Source organism: Coregonus clupeaformis, chromosome 21 (assembly GCF_020615455.1).
Source record: "Coregonus clupeaformis isolate EN_2021a chromosome 21, ASM2061545v1, whole genome shotgun sequence".
Lineage (NCBI taxonomy): Eukaryota > Metazoa > Chordata > Actinopteri > Salmoniformes > Salmonidae > Coregonus > Coregonus clupeaformis.
Genome location: NC_059212.1, coordinates 25,167,786 through 25,189,137, shown reverse-complemented (window position 1 = coordinate 25,189,137; position 21,352 = coordinate 25,167,786). Strand labels below are relative to the sequence as shown.

The following is a 21,352-nucleotide window of genomic DNA, read 5'->3' as shown; positions in this document are numbered from 1 at the left end:
TCTCTCTCTCTCTCTCTCTCTCTCTCTCTCTCTCTCTCTCTCTCTCTCTCTCTCTCTCTCTCTCTCTCTCTCTCTCTCTCTCTCTCTCTCTCTCTCTCTCTCTCTCTCTCAATGGATTTGGCTGTTGTCTTTGTGTTCAATCACAATGTTGATCATCTCCTCCATCTTCTGGAGCAGGGGAATATAGTTTGATAAACCCAATACCAGTGGGAACTCCACCAAGTGGTCACCACTTTCCCATCACGGTCGACTTGTGTTCGACCACTGTCTGACAGCTGTGTCTGCCGTTCTAGGACAAAAACATTCCTCCCTGGGTGGCGATCATTATGCCTTCACTGTCTCTCACCACAAAGAACTCTGGGATATGGTGAAATACCTTTAAGTCGTAATCATCAGTTTTTATGTGAGGCCATGATTAGCTATGATTAGCGATTTGTCAAGCAGTCTTTGAGAGTCCTGGACACATAGCATGACTCCAGCTACATTTTACAGATCTGTGCATGCTTTTTCTGCTTCCGTATACCACAGAACTCTAGCGTGTGCATTTTTGCGGCGCTCCACGGTTTATAGCAATAGGGCTGGAGCCAAAACGTGTCATAAACACGATATTAAACAATGTTAAAGGGGTAGTTTAGCCCCCTTTAAAGGGTTGGTCGGACAGTGAGTTAAAGGGGTGGTTCCACATTGAGTGAATATGAAGGAGACTGCCAACACCACCACAACCACCGTAGCCCAAACTGAGACATTATACAGCGTCTTATACCAGCATTGGCCTCGCCAAGCCTCTTAGAAACAACCCTACTTTATTCACTGCTAGACCTATTTCCTACTTTCTATTCTGCCCGGCGACCCAGGGCTTTCTCGGAGGTAATAACGCCTAAAGTGTCGAGGCTCGTACTCTGCAGTGATGCCACAATAACAAATGGGTAAAAATAACCACAGTCAGTGGCAGTGAGTTCTATGGGTTTCGACCACAACTATGGCGTCCCTCCCCCAGTGTGGCATGGAGCTCCTAGCCACTTCCCCAACGGGAGCAGGCCTGTCTGGGGGAACAAAGAGGGGAGAGAGGGGAAAGATCCAGGGCCAACACTCCATGGTAGGGGTGCCAGCCCAACCCTCAGCCCAGACACGTGGCACCACAGATCTGTGTGTGTGGGTAGCTGTGTGTGAGTGGAAAGGGTGGAACATGGGTGGAACATGGGTGGATCATGGGTGGAACATGTGGATGAATATGTGTGTATTGGTAGCTTCTCTTCCCGTAGCTGTCCGCAAGGCACGTGTGTGTGTGTGTGTGTGTGTGTGTGTGTGTGTGTGTGTGTGTGTGTGTGTGTGTGTGTCTGTGTACCTACATGATCTCACGCGCGACCATGTGTGCACGTGCCAGCATGTGTGCACATCAGTGGAGGCTGGTGGGAGGAGTTATAGGAGGACGGGCTCAATGTAATGGCTGGAATGGAATCAATGGAACGGAGTCAAACGTGGTTTCTATATGTTTGAGCTGTTTGATACCGTTCCATTTATTCCATTCCAGCCATTACAATGAGTCTGTCCTCCTATAGATCCTCCGAACCAGCCTCCACTGGTGTACATGTAAGCCTGCATGCCTGTGTGTGTGAGTCGGTGGTGGCAATAGTGTGATAATAAGGAAGGATACACTAGGCTGTGGTCTATTCCTTTTCCCAGCATTCAGTCTATCATGGGCTGCATCCCAAATGGTACCCTATTCCCTATATTGTACACGATCCTAAGGGCCCTGGTCAATGGTAGTGCACTAAATAGGGAATATAGTTCCATTTGGTACACAGCCCATGTCTATCTGGTAGCCTGTCCTGCCACCCCACCACCTACTCAGCAAAAGCATTTTAATCCAGGCCAAGGCTTGGGTTTCATACAGGTCACCATTCAGATATGTGAGTGGGACATACTGTATTGGTGTGGATTAAATATCCTATTTTAATTAGTGAAAAACGACATATGTCCACCACCCCCCACCTCCCCTTTAAAAGCATGGGTAACTTGAGCGAGCAGGGTACGTGTCACTCAATCCCACCACCTCCAACCTTTTAGCGAAGTGATTAAAGGTAGTGGCTATAAATAGCTCAATAAATAAATATGTTAATATGTCACAGTTAGGGAGATAACAAAACAACAATATGATGATTATCAACAACAACAAAACTGTCCACCCACTAACACATGCGAGCTAACACATCTACCCTTCCCCTACTGTCCAACAACCCCCTCCTGTCAGGGTTAACAGGTGCGAGAATGATGAGATGGAGGCGGGGTGATGTGTTCTCCATCCCTCCATCACCATGGGGTAGCGGTACATTGGCTGGGGGGGAGGAGGGTGTTAACATGATGGAAGGGCTAGGGGTTAGTGGGGGAGGGGGACGAGCAGAGGGGAGAGGGACATGGGAGGGGAGGGCTAGGTAGGTAAGGGGGCGATTGGGTCGTTCCACTGAGGGAGAGACCACTGTGACATATGACAAGATGACAGGCACCACCATCAGGGTGATGGCTTTGGCCTCATGGCATGATTGGCATCACAAGGTCAAAGTGACCTCAATTTCTCTTCCCTTTATTGGCATATGATGGATCCTAGTCCATCTCTGGTAGTGTGGTGTCACTCTGCTAACAGGGTAGGATCTGAACAAAAGGCAGACTACCAATAAATAACTTTATACAACTTGGACAAGCTCTACTCTGTAAGTCAGTGACACAACTCTCCTCTAGAAATCTAGACATTAAGAAGATATTGTTGAAAGTAAGGTAACACAATACTGTACTATAACTTTATGAAGCCTGTCAAAACCATGTCAAAACGTTGTCGCTGTAGGTCGTAACCCTTTATGACAAACAGCCTGGTTTTGTCATATCCTAACTGTAAGATGTGACAAGAGGCTAGCTAGCAGACTGGCTGGCTCTGTATAACACTAGCAGGGAGTGGACACTACTAACCCAGGGAGGGCCAGCACAGTACAGGGAGAGGCTGGCATCAAAGCACTGCCTGGGCTCCAGAGAGAGAGAGAGAGAGAGAGAGAGAGACCATATTAGAGACACATATTTCCCTCAGATTACAGCGATCCACAAAGATTTCGAAAACAAACCCAATTGTGATAAACTCCCTTATCTACTGGGTGAAAAACCACAGTGTGCCATCACAGCTGCACTATTTGTGACCTGTTGCCACAAGAAAAGGGCAACCAGTGAAGAACAAACACCATTGTAAATACAACCCATATTTATGTTTATTTATTTTCCCATTTGTACTTTAACTATTTGCACATTGTTACAACACTGTATATATACATAATATGACATTTGAAATGTCTTTATTCTTTTGAAACTTCTGAGTGTAATGTTTACTGTTAATATTTATTGTTTATTTCACTTTTGTTTACTATCTACTTCACTTGCTTTGGCAATGTTAACACACGTTTCCCATGCCAATAAAGCCCTTAAATTGAAATTGAATTGAATTGAGAGAGAGAGAGAGAGAGAGAGAGAGAGAGAGAGAGAGAGGGGGAAAGAGAGAGAGAAGAGAGAGAATGAAAGAGAGAGAGAGTTAGAGAAGAAATAGAAAGCGAGTAAAAGGAAACTGTGAACACTGTGTGGCATGGCCCAGTTAGATCAGTAACACAGAAAAGGACCAGTCAAGCAGAGGAGTTTGAAGTGTGGAAAGTCTGTTACTTAGTTAAGATGAAAGGAAAGTGATGAAGCCTAATGGAGAAGTTTCCACTCTCTCATACAGGTGTGTGTCTCTTTTCATTTTGTAAAAATATTTGTCAACGTAATTACAACCAAAATTCCAACGGTGTTTCCCTTTTTTCAACGTAATGATGTTGATTAGGCTAGGTGTTGTAGATGAAACACACTGACAGACGAACTTGTAACTGAATCATCTTAGGTTCAGGACATTATGCTCCATACGTTCACAACAAGTCTACACTCTCCAAAGTCACTACGGGGTTAAGTTGATTTAATCAGTCCACCTGCTTATGTGACCAGAGCATTCAGACAGAGAGAGAGACAGAGAGAGAGAGAGACAGAGAGAGAGACAGAGAGAGAGAGAGACAGAGAGAGAGAGAGAGAGAGAGAGAGAGAGAGAGAGAGAGAGAGAGAGAGAGAGAGAGAGAGAGAGAGAGAGAGAGAGAGAGAGAGAGAGAGAGAGAGAGAGAGAGAGAGACAGCGAGAGAGAGATCATAATCCACCCTGGACACCACTAAAACCACCAAAACACCCCGCCACACACACCAACATAGGGGACGAATAACTAGGGTTTTCCATCTCTCTTTCTCTTTCTTTCTTTCTCTCTCTCTCTCGCTCTCTTTCTTTCTTTCTTTCTCTCTCTCTCTCTCTCTCTCTCTCGCTCTCTCTCTCTCCGGAGCGGAACGAGGGGATGACCGGAGGAGTGCAGATGCATAAAGCAGGCCGGGGGGACTCTTTAATGGCACGGTCGGAGTCACAAAGGAGCGAGGGAGGAGGAGGAGGAGAGGGAGGAGAAGGAATGACACAAGGCTTAATATAATGGGGGAAGTGAGTGGGTTTGGATGGGGGAAGGAGGTGGGAGAGAGATGGGGATAGGGGAGAAAGAGAGAAAGTGGGAGAAATGTGGGAGAGGGAGGGGTTAGAGTGGGGAGAAGGGGGAGAAGGGGGCAGAGGGGTGAGAGCAGGGGAGAGGGAGGAAGAGAAAGGGAGCAAGGGAGAGAAAGGGGTGAGGGGGAGAGAGAGTGGGCCTACCAACTGAGACAGGGTTGAGGTAATGATGTGACTCACTACCCATAGTTAGACTGGCACACACACACACACACACACACACACACAAATACATGCACACACAAACACATACACACAAAGGCACACACACATACACACACATGCAATACATACACACACACACAGTACACACACACACACACACCCTGTGTGTGGACCGTGTGAAAGTCACTTGAACAACACTCTGGAGACAGAGGCACTCCCTTTCACCTTCTAGAGAACTGCCTCTGAACAGCTCTCTCCACTGACGTCCACTACTGGCCAGCCATCTCTCCTTCTTTCATTCTCCACTGACGTCCACTACTGGCCAGCCATATCTGTCACTCTCTCTCTCCCTCTCTGATATAATCTGTCTCTCAATCTCTCTTTCGCGCTCCTTCCTCTCTCTTTTCTGTATGGCCAGCTCTCCATCTCTTCCTCTTTCGCTCCAACTCTCGATCTCCTACCTGTTTCGATCTCTGTACATTCAGCTCTCCATCTCTCCCTCTTTCGCTCCAACTCTCTCTGTCTGTCACTTGCTCTCCCCTTTCTCGCTCTCCTCTGTATCAGTGTTCCAAGATCTTTCCATGCAAGTCCACATAGATGGAGGTTCACAGACCCAACAGAGAATTCGGTCAATTTAATGTGATGATAATAACTCTGGGCCGGATCATGCCTGACATTGATTGATCATCTATCTCTGAGACGGGAATTGAGTGTGACCCCTGATTCCACTACAAATACACACACTTCCAGACAACACCTCTCCCTGCTCAGACACCCTGGTCATTCTTTATTTAACCCCGATACTCCCTTTTTCCTTCTCTATGTGTTCACACCAGTCTCTCCTCTCCCTGGCTCCTGACAGAAAGGATAGGAAACGCACAGGGACTGGTGGGAATAACTGTGAGTGAATGACGGCACCAAAGTTCTGTCCTGCTGGACACAGGAAGAGAACTGGTCCCAGATATGTTTGTGCTCTACTTGCCATTGGCGTGACAATGACCATAGGAGTTGGCAAGAACTGATCTGGAACCAGGCTCCAGGAAGAGGCCTAGCCGGACCAATTGACTACAGGATGACTCTCATCAATGAGACGGACAGATTGTGCTTCGAGAGAAGCCAGCAGAGCAGATTAGAGGAGGAGATGGAGGGATGAGAGGAGAGGGAGAAGTGGGGGATGAGAGGAGGGGACTGGGAGGAGGGTGAGGATTAGACAGGGATGTGACTTTCTCCTGATTAATTAGGAAATTCCTCCTGATCATTATCTATTTCTTAGATCATTGGAATTGTGAAATTGAAAATATGTATTTTTTCAGTCTGGTTTTCACTGTTGTGCTTCCACTAATACTCCTGGGTGGATATGGAGGGGAGAGGCCCCCCACACATACAAATGTATGCATACAAATGTATGCACGCATGACTGTATGTGATGAGGTGGTGTTGAAGCAGAAATGCGTCAAACACACTCCAGAGCACAAAACAGGCGCACTGGAAAATACAAGGCACACGGGAAAATACTCCTGTCGATACAAAATACACGAGCTCCACCGAGCTTCACAAACCTCCACAATAAACAATCACCCACACAGACAAGGAAGCAGAGGGAACACTTATACAATGACTAATGAGGGTATAAGGACCAGGTGTGTGTGATTGAAGACAAGACAAATGGAGTGATGATAAATGGATCGGCAGTAGCTAGTAAGCCGGTGAACGCCGAAACCTGCCCGAACAAGGACGGGAGGCAGCCTCGGCGGAAGTCGTGACACTTTTTTCGCGATAATGGCGCCAGAGAAGAAGGCTGCCGTTTTACAGCCCTCTAACCAATTGTACTATTATGTGTGTTTTTACGCGTTATTTGTAATTTATTTTGTACATAATGTTTCTGCCATCGTCTCTTATAACCAAAAAGAGCTTCTGGATATCAGGACAGCATTTACTCACCTCGTATTGGGCGAAGATTTTTCTTCAACGAGGCGGCGCAAGGACATCCTACAGACACCCGACAAGGCCCAAATCCCCGTCATTCGCATGAGGAAGAGACGGAGATATCGTGGACGTAGGTCTGGGTGCCTTGTAAGGATCCGACGGCGAGCGAGTAAACTGCCGCTCCCATCAATCCTATTAGCCAATCTTCAATCATTTGAGAATAAATTGGATGATTTAAGATTACGGTTATCCTACCAACGGGACATTAAAAACTGTAATATCTTATGTTTCACCGAGTCGTGGCTGAACGACGACATGGACAACCTACAACTAGCGGACTATATGCTACATCGGCAGGATAGAACGGCTGACTCCGGTAAGACAAGGGGTGGCGGCCTGTGTATATTTGTAAACAACAGCTGGTGCACAAAATCAAATACTAAGGAAGTCTCGAGGTTTTGCTCGCCTGAGGTAGAGTATCTTATGATAAGCTGTAGACCACACTATTTACCAAGAGAGTTTTCATTTATATTTTTCATAGCTGTCTATTTACCACCACAAACCAATGCTGGCATTAAGATTGCACTGAATGAGCTGTATAAGGCCATAAGTCAACAGGAAAACGCTCATCCAGAGGCAGCGCTCCTAGTGGCCGGGAACTTTAATGCAGGGAAACTTAAATCAGTTCTACCTAATTTCTACCAGCATGTGAAATGTGCAACCAGAGGAAAATAACTCTAGACCACCTTTACTACACACACAGAGACGCATACAAAGCTCTCCCTCGCCCTCCATTTGGCAAATCTGACCATAACTCTATCCTCCTGATTCCTGCTTATAAGCAAAAACTAAAGCAGGAAGCACCAGTGACTCGGTTAATAAAAAAGTGGTCAGATGACGCAGATGCTAAGCTACAGGACTGTTTTGCTAGCACAGACTGGAACATGTTCCGGAATTCTTCAGATAGCATTGAGGAGTACACCACATCAGTCACTGGCTTCATCAATAAGTGCATCGATGATGTCGTCCCCACTGTGACCGTACGTACATACTCCAACCAGAAGCCATGGATTACAGGCAACATCCGCACTGAGCTAAAGGGTAGAGCTGCTGCTTTCAAGGAGCGGGACTCTAACCCGGACGCTTATGAGAAATCCCGCTATGCCCTCCGACGAACCATCAAACAGGCAAAGAGTCAATACAGGACTAAGATTGAATCGTACTACACCAGCTCTGACGCTCGTCGGATGTGGCAAGGCTTGAAAACTATTACAGACTACAAAGGGAAGCACAGCCGCGAGCTGCCCAGTGACACAAGAATTCCAGACGAGCTAAACCACTTCTATGCTCGCTTCGAGGCAAGCAACACTGAAGCATGCATGAGAGCACCAGCTGTTCCGGATGACTATGTGATCACGCTCTCCGTAGCCGATGTGAGTAAGACTTTTAAGCAGGTCAACATTCACAAGGCCGCAGGGCCAGACGGATTACCAGGACGTGTACTCCGAGCATGTGCTGACCAACTGGCAAGTGTCTTCACTGACATTTTCAACATGTCCCTGACTGAGTCTGTAATACCAACATGTTTCAAACAGACCACCATAGTCCCCGTGCCCAAGGACTCTAAGATAACCTGCCTAAATGACTACCGACCCGTAGCACTGACGTCTGTAGCCATGAAGTGCTTTGAAAGGCTGGTCATGGCTCACATCAACACCATCATCCCAGAAACCCTAGACCCACTACAATTTGCATACCGCCCCAACAGATCCACAGATGATGCAATCTCTATTGCACTCCACACTGCCCTTTCCCACCTGGACAAGAGGAACACCTACGTGAGAATGCTATTCATTGACTACAGCTCAGCATTCAACACCATAGTGCCCTCAAAGCTCATCACTAAGCTAACGTCCTGGGACTAAACACCTCCCTCTGCAACTGGATCTTGGACTTCCTGACGGGCCGCCCCCAGGTGGTAAGGGTAGGTAACAACACATCTGCCACACTGATCCTCAACACGGGGGCCCCTCAGGGGTGCGTGCTCAGTCCCCTCCTGCACTCCCTGTTCACCCATGACTGCATGGCCAGGCACGACTCCAACACCATCATTAAGTTTGCCGACGACACAACAGTGGTAGGCCTGATCACCGACAACGATGAGACAGCCTATAGGGAGGAGGTCAGAGACCTGGCCATGTGGTGCCAGGATAACAACCTCTTCCTCAACGTGACCAAGACAAAGGAGATGATTGTGGACTACAGGAAAAAAAAGAGGACTGAGCACGCCCCCATTCTCATCGACGGGGCTGTAGTGGAACAGGTTGAGAGCTTCAAGTTCCTTGGTGTCCACATCACCAACGAACTATCATGGTCCAAACACACCAAGACAGTCGTGAAGAGGGCACGACAAAGCCTATTCCCCCTCAGGAGACTGAAAAGATTTGGCATGGGTCCTCAGATCCTCAAAAAATTATACAGCTGCACCATCGAGAGCATCCTGACTGGTTGCATCACAGAGGGTAGTGCGTACGGCCCAGTACATCACTGGGGCCAAGCTTCCTGCCATCCAGGACCTCTATACCAGGCGGTGTCAGAGGAAGCCCCTCAAAATTGTCAAAGACTCCAGCCACCCTAGTCATAGACTGTTCTCTCTGCTACCGCACGGCAAGCAGTACCGGAGCGCCAAGTCTAGGTCCAAAAGACTTCTCAACAGCTTCTACCCCCAAGCCATAAGACTCCTAAACAGCTAATCATGGCTACCCGGGCTATTTGCACTGCCCCCCCCCCACCCCATCATTTTACGCTGCTGCTACTCTGTTAATTATTTATGCATAGTCACTTTAACTTTACCCACATGTACATATTACTTCAACTACCTCAACTAGCCGGTGCCCCCGCACATTGACTCTGCACCGGTACCCCCCTGTATATATAGCCTCCCTACTGTTATTTTATTTTACTTCTGCTCTGCTCTTTTTTTCTCTCAACACTTTTTTGTTTTATTCTACTTTTTTTATTAAAAATAAATGCACTGTTGGTTAATGGCTGTAAGTAAGCATTTCACTGTAATGTCTGCACCTGTTGTATTCGGCGCATGTGGCCAATAAAATTTGATTTGTAAGTGGCTTTGGATAAAAGTGTCTGCTAAATGGCATATATTATTATATATTATCGAGGGGAAGGGGAACGTGGAGAGGTGTGGAGGGGATGGGAGGAGGTGGAGAGGGGGAAGACAGTGGACAATAGAATCCTGAGATTCTATTCTATCCTATTCTATTCTACTCAACTCTATTCTATGTGTGGTCGGGACAGGGTGTTTTTCTAGGTGCTTCCCTGGGTCGTGCCTGGCTGGAGAGAGCAGAACAATTGGCCTGCTGGGCGGTTGCTGAGCATGACTGGAGGCACAACAGAATAACAATGATGAGAAACATTAAAAGAGGGGGATCAGGGAGCAAGCGAGAGGAGGAGAGGAGGGAAAATAATTTGTTTTACAGTTTTGCTTTGCGGCGTGCCGATCTTGGCTGTGGCAGTGTCTTTGAGACGTGAGGTTTCCCGTCGTGCCAGGGAGAACAGCTGGTATGATGCCAGCCAGGACTGGTACAGCTTGGTCTCGTTATAGGGAGGCAAGGATCTGACTAAGCAGGGGGGTATAGAGAGAGTGTGTGTGGGCATAGGGTTTGTGTGTGTGTGTGTGTGTGTGTGTAGGGTGGTTACCAGTGGCAACTGCAGTGCCACACAGCACTGAACTCAGTAACAGTATCTTACAATGCCACCAAACTGGGGGCAAACTAGCCTGGCTGATACGACCCATGTAGCGCAGGCAGAACTGTGACCACACTGGTCCGGGAAAGGAGGCCGTTTGTTAATGCATTATTCACTCAGAAATTGTGCAACGGATTTGATTGGTTCTCTCAAATGTTTTTTTTTCCTCAGGGGTTGAGGAAATCCAACTGTTGTAATGGAAGGGGGCAGCACTCGGGGGCTGAGTGTAGCTGTGTGTGTGGGTGTTTGAGTGAGAAAGACAGAGGAGAGCCAACCACTAAAAGCACAGCCCCCTTCACTATCGACGCATTGTGCCGACAACATCAAACAGCCATTCCAGACTCTGAAGTCAGAAGGACTTAGAGAGTAAAGGCGTCAGCATGCTTCAGTTCGGCTGGCGTCTAGCTGAACTCGGCTAGCTGAACCGAACGCATGTGATCACATACTCCCTTAAAATACCTTTGCTTGAGAAACGAGAAAAAAGTGGCAATAGTACTGCTTGTCCATTTTGAGACGCCGTAGCCAGTATATGCATCCTCAAAATAGTCTGAATTAATCAAAACTAACTCAAGAAATCAATCATTAAGTTTGACATTTTTGCCAAGGAGATCTTAGTCGCACAATTTTACATCGAACTAAGATGTTTGGTTCAGTATTTCGCAAAGAAAAAATGTGCATACTTTATTGAAGAATCCCTACTGTTGACCAACCACTGACGTAGGGGCGTAGACTTCGGCTCTGAACTTCGGTTTGACTCTCTGAAGGAATGTGTGTGCCCGAACAGCCGAAAAAACCCTCACCAAAGTCCAAAACAAAAAAAAACGTCAAAACATTTCGTCATAATATATGCATGAACTCTTCTGAACTGTTTTGGCTGGTAAGCATGCAGACGCCTTTAGTTGTTAGTCAGACTAAGTCGTTTGTTCAAACACTCTGGGAAATAATAAAATGCGATGGGCACACACACACTGCCTTCCCTCCCTCCCTCCCTCCCTCCCTCCCTCCTCCCCATTGCTTTCACTCCCTATCTCACCCCCTATAGGCAGGCACTCTCCCTCTTTCCGTCTCCCTCTTTCTCCAATATAGGCCCATTTGCTGAGTTTTCACACGTTCTCAGTGAGGTGAGAGGGGGATGAAAAGGAGAGGTAATTGCAAAGGGCTTTAGTGTAATTTTATGACAGGGAGAAGCTTTGAGCTTTCTCTCTATCCTCCTCTCTCACTCTCTTTGTTCTTCCCCTCCTCCCTCTGTTCTCTAGGGGGACTGAGGCTTCCCTCGCTCTTTGGGGAAGGCATCCTTCCCTGTTGTGTCAATTCGTCACACATATACACACATACACACGTTTGTTTCAGCCTGTGGTGCCTGGCCTTAACCCCAAAACCCTAAAACTAAACCAAACTCTAATTCTAACCCTAACCCTAACCCCTCAGCCTAAAAAAGCATTTTTCCTTGTGGGGACCGGCGAAATGTCCCCACTTGTCCGAATTGATTATGATTGAATGGGACATGAAGGGTTGGAGCCGGAAATCCTCCCTAATTTGAACATGACATGGTGTAGACGAGTAATAATGTCATCATAACGTCCTCATAATGTCCTCTGGAGCCATTACTATGACCACTCAAAACATCCGCACACAGAGAGAGAATTCAGGGGAGAGAGAGAGAAAGAGAGAAAGAGAGGGAGAGAGAGCGTGAGAGCAATATCAGAGGGAAGGAAAGGTAAGAGACAGAAATTGCAGTCAAGATAACACTCTTTTTGTAAAAAGAAAAAGATGGATGGCTCAGGAAAAAAAAACTGCAGACAAGACAAAACACAGAGCCTATGATGATTCACAGTCACATATACACACACATATACACACACACAGGGACGCATACACACAAAGACACACACACGCATACACACACGCATACACACTTTCACCATCGTTTAAAATACAAGAATCAAACTTCTATTATCACCTCCAACTCATAAAATATGTGTTTGTTCCTATGCCACCCAGGCAGATCATAATTGGCCCAGTGGGAAATATAGAAACATTGCCTAGGAAAGACAATGAGAGAGAGAGGGAGTGGGAGAAGGAGAGAGAGAAAGAGAGAGCTATAACAGGGTTACAACCTGAGGATACAGACACACAGGCTCCTCAGAGAGAGACAGAGAGCGAAACAGAGACAGACAGACAGACAGAAACGTCCTGAGGGAATGACAGACAGACACTGGAGTTGAATTGAACACAGAACCCCCCTGTGTGGGAGCCCAGGGGCAAGGCCTAGATAGGTTCATCTGTGTCTCCCAGGATCTCAGGAGACACACACAAACAAGAGTTCCCAAACCCATCATACACAGACGAAGATCAGCTCATTAGCCGGCCTTAACGAAAGACTCACCTGTAAGTCGCTCTGGATAAGAGCGTCTGCTAAATGACTCAAATGTAAATGTAAACATGGCTTCTCTTTCAAATCAGTTAAGGGGCTTGGGCTGTTGCACTTAAACGTTCAGAGTTTGATTTTAAAACATTGTTGATATCAGTAATCTTGTGCCTATAAACCTGGATAATACTGTTAGCACTGAGACTGTTTGCCCTAGTAGGAAGCCCACTGTGGGCAGCTCTCCCTGTACTATTAGCTCAAATGTAAATCTCACTGACATGTCTACCTCTGATAGGCTTCCCAGGAAAGCACAAAAAACTAACAAGGAACCCAGAAAAGGGCTAAAACTAGCCCACATTAACGTAGCCTGAGAAACAAGGTTAATCAAATCGATAACTTGCTAACATCAGACAACATTCATATACTGGTTATCTCTGAAACTCACTTAGATAATTCATTTGATGACACAATGGTAGAAGAGACAGGAATACCAATGGGGGAGGTGTCGCTGTATATACTCAGAGTCATATTCCTGTAAAGCTTAGAGGGGATCTCATGTCAAATGCTGTTGAAGTAATATGGCTACAGGTTCACCTGCCTCACCTAAAGCCTAACCTTGCGGGAAGTTGCGATAGACAGTGCTTGACTTAGGCTGGAGCTGTCTGGAACGCCGTACCGGCACTTCACATTTTTGGGGAATTGCGTACCGGCTCCTCTATAAAAACAAAGTAGCCTATCGCTGGCCCAGATTCACACACCGAGACAAAAAAGGTTGATCAAAGCGGAATTAAGGCGGGATATTCATTGAATAGCAATGGGTGGGCATTAATTTCCCAATTCCACTTTGTTCAAGTTTATTTGCCGCTAGTCTGTGAATCTGTGCGTGACAGTAGAATGTTCGAGATTGCGCAGATTGAAAATGTGCCAGCCTTAATGGCATGATGCGCTGTTCCAAGTTGTCAAATTAGGGTTTGTAAGGTCATGAAAAGTCATGGAAATTAGTTTAATAATTGTTGTTAATTCATGAAAGCACACTTTTAAATATGAAACTACATATCAGCCATTATCGGAATGACCCTTCAGTGTATGTCTGTGGTGATGCATGTGTACCAGTACGAGTGGGCCGTTGCATGAGAAGAGAGAGCATGACATTTCAGCAGCCGATATAAAATAATGACAGACAGATTAATTCGATCACCAATTCAAAACATAAATTGTAGCAGTTATCTCGCTAGTTAAATATAGCTAACTAAGCATTCATTTCGTTGTCACCTTTCCACCGGCACTGTAGAGCCTTAATAAATCTGCACCGTTGGAGAGCTGGGATTCCCCTCTATTAACCCTCTAGAGTCTAAGCCCTGTCTAAGCCGGGGAAGGGGGGGTTCTAAGCTAACATATGTTAAGCTAATTTAAATTTAGCAAATTTTTTATTTAGCTATTTGATTAAGGTATCAAAAAAATATATAGAAAAATGATTGGATGAAACATTGAATTTGGCATTAATGCTTATGGCCAATAGAAACGCATTGAATAACAGATTCACTACATGGAACAACAGATAGTCCCCAAAGAAATCTAAAGGAAGTTTGTTCTGAGAGATATAAGAAAGATCTGGCAACTTTTTTTGTTTGTTTTATGTATTTATCAAAAAAAAATTCCACTAATTGATCTCCATATATACTTCCATCAGTGGAGGCTCCTCAGAGGAAATTGTAAAACATTTAAAAAGTTATCATTTTTAGATAAAACTATACTAAATAATTTATTAAAACACACTGTTTTGCAATGAAGGTCTACAGCAGCCTCAACAGCACTCTGTAGGGTAGCACCATGGTGTAGCCAGAGGACAGCTAGCTTCCGACCTCCTCTGAGTACATTGACTTCAATACAAAACCTAGGAGGCTCATGGTTCTCACCCCCTTCCATAGACTTACACAGTAATTATGACAACTTCAAGAGGACGTACTCCAACCTATCAGAGCTCTTGCAGCATGAACTGACATGTTGTCCACCCAATCAGAGGTTCAGAGAATGAATCTAGTACTGAAAACATAAGCTACAGCTAGCTAGCACTGCAGTGCATAAAATGTGGTGACTAGTTGACTCAATGAGAGAGAAAGACAATAGTTGAACAATTTTGAATAAATTAATTTCTTCCAAAATGAAGGATAGAGAGAGATTGTTTTTCACTTTCAGTTTCACTTACTTAGCTAATTTAGCCTACACAAACACCCTGCTCAAACAGAGGGATGCTATGTTAACTAGCTGACTATGACTATCCAACACAACACTGGAACTCTTCCAAGTCAAGGTAAGCTTTTGGTTTTACTAATTTATTGCCACCGGGGCCGGTGTAAGTGCTAAACTGCTTACTGACTGTACACTGTAACTACAGTGAGGGAAAAAAAGTATTTGATCCCCTGCTGATTTTTTACATTTGCCCACTGACAAAGAAATGATCAGTCATATCCCTCCACAGATTTTCTATGGGATTAAGGTCTGGAGACTGGCTAGGCCACTCCAGGACCTTAATGTGCTTCTTCTTGAGCCACTCCTTTGTTGCCTTGGCCGTGTGTTTTGGGTCATTGTCATGCTGGAATACCCATCCACAAACCATTTTCAATGCCCTGGCTGAGGGAAGGAGGTTCTCACCCAATATTTGACGGTACATGGCCCCGTCCATCGTCCCTTTGATGCAGTGAAGTTGTCCTGTCCCCTTAGCAGAAAAACACCCCCAAAGCATAATGTTTCCACCTCCATGTTTGACGGTGGGGATGGTGTTCTTGGGGTCATAGGCAGCATTCCTCCTCCTCAAACACGGCGAGTTGAGTTGATGCCAAAGAGCTCCATTTTGGTCTCATCTGACCACAACACTTTCACCCAGTTCTCCTCTGAATCATTCAGATGTTCATTGGCAAAATTCAGACGGGCATGTATATGTGCTTTCTTGAGCAGGGGGACCTTGCGGGCGCTGCAGGATTTCAGTCCTTCACGTCATAGTGTGTTACCAATTGTTTTCTTGGTGACTATGGTCCCAGCTGCCTTGAGATCATTGACAAGATCCTCCTGTGTAGTTCTGGGCTGATTCCTCACCGTTCTCATGATCATTGCAACTCCACGAGGTGAGATCTTGCACCTGCTGATTTTGTACGTTTGCCCACTGACAAAGACATGATCAGTCTATAATTTTAATGGTAAGTTTATTTGAACAGTGAGAAACAGAATAACAAAAAAATCCAGAAAAACGCATGTCAAAAATGTTTTTAATTGATTTGCATTTTAATGAGGGAAATAAGTATTTGACCCCTCTGCAAAACATGACTTAGTACTTGGTGGCAAAACCCATGTTGGCAATCACAGATGTCAGATGTTTCTTGTAGTTGGCCACCAGGTTTGCACACATCTCAGGAGGGATTTTGTCCCACTCCTCTTTGCAGATCTTCTCCAAGTCATTAAGGTTTCGAGGCTGACATTTGGCAACTCAAACCTTCAGACAGGCATGTATATGTGCTTTCTTAAGCAGGGGGACCTTGCGGGCGCTGCAGGATTTCAGTCCTTCACGGCGTAGTGTGTTACCAATTGTTTTCTTGGTGACTATGGTCCCAGCTGCCTTGAGATCATTGACAAGATCCTCCCGTGTAGTTCTGGGCTGATTCCTCACCGTTCTCATGATCATTGCAACTCCACAAGGTGAGATCTTGCATGGAGCCCCAGGCCGAGGGAGATTGACAGTGCTTTTGTGTTTTTTCCATTCACGAATATTCGCACCAACTGTTGTCACCTTCTCACCAAGCTGCTTCCCTGACCAATCTTGTCCCTGACATCCTTGGAGAGCTCTTTGGTCTTGGCCATGGTGGAGAGTTTGGAATCTGATTGATTGATTGCTTCTGTGGACAGGTGTCTTTTATACAGGTAACAAGCTGAGATTAGGAGCACTCCCTTTAAGAGTGTGCTCCTAATCTCAGCTCGTTACCTGTATAAAAGACACCTGGGAGCCAGAAATCTTTCTGATTGAGAGGGGGTCAAATACTTATTTCCCTCATTAAAATGCAAATCAATTTATAACATTTTTGACATGCGTTTTTCTGGATTTTTGTTGTTGTTATTCTGTCTCTCACTGTTCAAATAAACCTACCATTAAAATTATAGACTGATCATTTCTTTGTCAGTGGGCAAACGTACAAAATCAGCAGGGGATCAAATACTTTTTTCCCTCACTGTAAATAAAGGTAAAATAAAATTACACTTTTTACTTGTCCAAAAGCTCAAGTTACTTGTCCAACATTTTTACAAATGTCTGTAACACCATTTTTACATCATTGTATTATGCAAGGAACCACTTTACAAAATAAAATGTATTACTATCTTTTTTACCATAGAGAATCAGACAGAAATGTAGCCTACTCTCTCAAAATACAACACTGCCCCTTTAAGGCTCTCTTGGAGGATGATTGGCCACTCTTGGTAGCCTATAAAATATTGCAATAATTCAATTAGGCTACAACCAAATACTTTTTGTCTTTATAAAATAATTCCCTCCACGTCCCAAAATTAAGGGCGTCCCATCGTCCCTGTGTCACGCCCTGGCTCTGGGGACTCTTAGATGTTGAGCCAGGGTGTGGATTTTCTATGTTTAGTTTTCTGTGGTTTTTGTTCTAGATCGTTTATTTCTATGTTGGCCAGGGTGATTCCCAATCAGAGGCAGCTGTAGCTCGTTGTCTCTGATTGGGGACCATACATAAGCAGCCTGTTTTCACTAGTCATTTGTGGGATCTTGTTCCATTTGGTTTGGTGTGTATAACCTAGGACTTCACGTATCGTTTGGTTTGGTTTGTTGTTTTGTTTCGTGTGCAGTACGGTTAATAAAATGTACGCTTATCACGCTGCGCCTTGGTCAGAGTCTTCATGTAACTATCATGACAGAAGATCCCACCAAAGGAGGACCAAGCAGCGTGTCCAGGAACGGACAGCCTGGACTTAGGAGGAGATCCTGGACGGGAAGGGATCCTGGACTTGGGAAGAGATCCAGGCCGGAATGGATCGCCGTCCTTGGGAGGAGACTGTGGAGGCGCGCTACAGAGAGGACCAGCGGCAACGCAGAGGGTACCGGCCGAGGAGGAAGCCCAAGAGACAGCCCCAATATTTTTTTGGGGGGGGGCTAAAAGGGTGGTTGGCGGAGCCTAGAGTTAGAGCAGAGCCAACTCCCCGTACTCAGGCTAGGAAGCGTGAGACTGGGCAGGCTCTGTGTTATGCGGAGCCACGTACTGTGCCGCGAGTGTTCCGGCACAGTCCTGTACGTCCTGTGCTAGCACCACGCACATGTCGTGCTAAGGTGGGCATGCAGCCAGGACGGAGTGTGCCGGCTCAACGCTCGTGGCCTCCAGTACCCCTCCTCGGTCCCGGATATCCTGCGCCAGTGCCACGTGCTGTAGCGCCAGTACGAGTGCACAGCCCTGTACGTCCTGTGCTGATGCCTCACACATATTGTGTGGAGATAGGCATTCAGCCAGGACGGGTTGTGTCAGCTCTCCGCTCCAGACCTCCAGTCCGCCTCCACAGTCCGGCCCGGCCCGTTCCGGCTCCCCGCACCAAGCCAGTGGTGCGCGTCGACAGTCCGGCCCGGCCTGTTCCCTTCTCCCGCACCAAGCCTGTGGTGCGTGTTCCCAGTCCAGCCCGGCCTGTTCCTGTCCTCGCACCAAGCCAGTGGTGCGTGCGCCAGCCCGGTCCGGCCTGTTCCTGTCCCTCGCACCAAGCCAGTGGTGCGGCATCGTCAGCCGGTCCGGCCCATTCCTGCTCCCGCACCAAGCCAGTGGTGCGCGCCGTCATCCCCGGTCCGGCCGTTCTGCTCCCCGCACCAAGCCAGTGGTGCGCGTCGTCAGCCCGGTCCGGCCCGTTCCTGCTCCGAGGCGGAATGCCCACCCGGTCCCTACCCTCTTGTGTTTGTGTGGCGCGGTCGCAGTCCGCGCCTTTGGGGGGGGGTACTGTCACGCCCTGGCTCTGGGGACTCTTAGATGTTGAGCCAGGGTGTGGATTTTCTATGTTTAGTTTTCTGTGGTTTTTGTTCTAGATCGTTTATTTCTATGTTGGCCAGGGTGGTTCCCAATCAGAGGCAGCTGTAGCTCGTTGTCTCTGATTGGGGCCAATACTTAGGCAGCCTGTTTTCACTAGTCATTTGTGGGATCTTGTTCCGTTTGGTTTGGTGTGTATAACCTAGGACTTCACGTATCGTTTGGTTTGTTGTTTTGTTTCGTGTGCAGTACGGTTAATAAAATGTACGCTTATCATGCTGCGCCTTGGTCCGAGTCTTCATGTAACGATCGTGACACCCTGGGCCGACAAAAAATATGTCTACAGTTCAAAACAGAATCTAGGACAACAGATAGAAAATTCATACAACTACCGCACAATTCTTTTTTTCAAGCAATGAGTCTGATGCAACAGATCAGACCATTTAGCTTAAAATGTTGATTACATTTTATTTCTTCATATTATAAGCTCAACAATGCGCACATGGCTGTAGGCTACATGCAAATGTTTAAAAATGCAATTAGCGGGAAAACACCATTCTCAAAAGCGCACACAAGCAGTTTCATGTGACAGAGATGAAAATATCCATTATAAATTAAGAAAGAGGGGAGATCTAAACATGCATCAACTAGCATGGGTTAGGCCTACTAATATGACTAGGATTTATGCCTTTGGCTGCTGGACAATACAATTAAGTTGATTTGAAAACCAATAGAACATGATAAAAATGTTGGTTTCAATGGCATATTAAGTGTAAAATAATTCCCTCAACATTTCTATGGTCGTATTTTGGCTAAGCTAGGCTACTTTGAAACAAGGTAAGACATGCTTCATAAAATTACATAAAACGTCCAGGTTTTAAATTATGAAGTTTATGGTTAAATAGTTTCAAAATGCTGACCTCCTCCGCTCAGATTCAAGGTGGCTGATGTGCGGTGCACAACAGGCACTGTCCTTCACTCTCTGGTCTAAGTTCCTCTGCGTACATTTCACTGACAAACTGAAATGATCCACCCACACAGACAGTGTGGTGAAGAAGGCGCAACAACGTCTCCTCAAACTCAGGAGGCTGAAGAAATTTGGCCAGTCACCTAAAAGCCCTCACAAACTTTTACAGATGCACAATTGAGAGCATCCTGTCCGACTGTATCACTGCCTGGTACGGCAACTGCAAAGCCCACGACCGCAGGGCTCTCCAGAGGGTGGTGCGGTCTGCCCAACGCATCACCGGGGGCAAACTACCTGCCCTCCAGGACACCTACAGCACCCGATGTCAAAGGAAGGCCAAAAAGATAATCAAGGACAACTACCACTCGAGCCACCCGAGCCACCCGAGCCATCAGACTGTTAAACAGCCATCACTAGCACAGAGAGGCTGCTGCCTACATACAGACTTGAAAATCACTGGCCACTTTAATAAATGGAACACTAGTCACTTTAATAATGCCACTTTAATGTTTACATATCTTGCATTACCCATCTCATATGCATATACTGTATTCTATACTATCTATTGCATATTAGACTATGCCACTCTGATAATGACATTGCTCATCCATATATTTATATATTCTTATTTCATTCCTTTACTTAGATTTGTGTGTTTTAGGTTTTTGTTGTAGAACTGTTAGATATTACTTGCTAGATATTGCTGCACTGTCAGAACTAGAAGCACAAGCATTTTGCTACACTCGCAATAACATCTGCTAACCATGTGTATGTGACCAAGAAATTTGATTTGATTTGATTTGACTGACGTTAGCCTATATTTATGTAATTAAAAGTCTCATTAAAGTTTAGCTACATTTTCAGGCGCCTCCCTCCTGTCAGCATCGGTTTGGACATGAGGCTGTAGCCAATATGCATATCACCTACACATGTAGGCTATTTTATTGATGTATATGAAAAATAGATTTGAATCGCCTATTAATCCAATTCTGATCTGAATAATTGTTTGATACTATGATTTTAGTGTGATCTTTTTTACTTGTCCATTCGGACAACTTAAATCTATATTCTTCTTGTCCGAATGTTTTTTTTTTACTTGTCCCAGACAAGAGGACAAGTGTTAATGTCGAGCCCTGCCTTAACAAATAGCTGCAGTCAGTTTTAGAATTGGTGGCTAGAAATAAGCTAGTCCCAAATATATCAATGTATTTGGGACAAATAATTAGCTAAACCCTGAACCTCATCTAAATCTAGTAATGAATAATGTGGCGATTGAAAAAGTTGAGGAGACTAAACGGTTTGGTGTAACCCTAGATTGTAAGCTGACATGGTCAAAACATATTGATTCCATGGTTGCTAAAATAGGGAGAGGTCTGTCTGTGATAAAGCAGCACGTCTGGCCCTTAAATGTACACGGAGGGCTAATATCAACAACATACATATCAATCTCTCCTGGCTCAAAGTAGAGGAGAGATTGACTGCATCACTACTGGTCTTTGTAAGAGGTATTGACGTGTTAATAGTACCGAACAGTCTGTTCAATCAGTTAACACA

The 21,352-nt window shown here is 45.7% G+C and overlaps 1 protein-coding gene across 3 annotated transcripts in view; it reads right to left on the bottom strand.

Annotated features, from left to right (window-relative positions):
- The window catches only part of LOC121535149 (glypican-5), a 209,612-nt gene that overhangs the window by 144,215 nt on the left and 44,045 nt on the right, over positions 1–21,352 (bottom strand). The gene's annotated exons all lie outside the window — the stretch shown is intronic.